General features: G+C 47.2%; 1 pseudogene; it reads right to left on the minus strand.

The window, feature by feature from the left end:
• LOC107567341 (ryanodine receptor 3-like) overlaps positions 1–999 on the minus strand; it is a 151036-nt pseudogene that overhangs the window by 35356 nt on the left and 114681 nt on the right.

Here is a 999-nt window from a genome sequence, read left to right on the forward strand (position 1 = left end):
AGTGTTAGTGTGTGAGCGTGCATTAGTACGAGTGAGTGTGTGAGCATAAGTGTTAGTGTGTGAGCCTGCATTAGTGCAAGAGTGTGTGAGCGTAAGTGAGAGTGCATTAGTGCGAGTGAGTGTGTGAGCGTGAATGAGTGTTAGTGTGTGAGCGTGCATTAGTACGAGTGAGTGTGTGAGCGTGAATGAGTGTTAGTGTGTGAGCCTGCATTAGTACGAGTGAGTGTGTGAGCGTAAGTGTTAGTGTGTGAGCCTGCATTAGTGCAAGTGTGTGTGAGCGTAAGTGAGAGTGCATTAGTGCAAGTGTGTGTGAGCATAAGTGAGAGTGCATTAGTGTGAGTGAGTGTGTAAGCGTGAATGAGTGTTAGTGTGTGAGCGTGCATTAGTACGAGTGAGTGTGTGAGCGTGAGTGAATGTTTGTGTTTGTGCAGTATAAGCGTATCGGGGGTGTTATGTTATGGAGGCCCCGCCTCAAAGCCAGAGGCTCTAGGCAACTACCTGCTCTGCCTATAGGTAGTACCAGCCCTGAGAGTGTGTGTGTGTGTGTGTGTTCACCTGCGTTCTGTCAGTGCGTTGTGACTGAAGTGCAGGATGAGTTGATGAAGAGGGTCCGGCTGAGTGTCTGTGATCTCCTCCTCCTCTTCATCAGTCTTCGGCTGCGTCTTCTTCACACACACACACACACAAACATGAGACACTTCAATCATGTTTAATATCAGCTACACAGCCACAGTGATGCTCTATCAGCACATCTCACTTGTCTCTCACAGATCAGCCGTCAGTGAATCCGCTCATCTCAGCCTGTATGAGTGTCGATCACTGTATCTCTATATGTTATGATGAAGTGCACAGAACACCATTACAGTAAAGTACTGGTACGGTACGGCTGTCAGACGGTGATACCGTGCTACTTTGATATGATCACATGGTACTTCAACAGCATCATACCTTAGTACATGGTTTCCCAAACTGGGGTTTGTGAGCAGATGAAAACAATTA

The sequence above is a fragment of the Sinocyclocheilus grahami genome, unplaced genomic scaffold, assembly GCF_001515645.1.
Source record: "Sinocyclocheilus grahami isolate Dianchi unplaced genomic scaffold, SAMN03320097.WGS_v1.1 scaffold1149.1, whole genome shotgun sequence".
Lineage (NCBI taxonomy): Eukaryota > Metazoa > Chordata > Actinopteri > Cypriniformes > Cyprinidae > Sinocyclocheilus > Sinocyclocheilus grahami.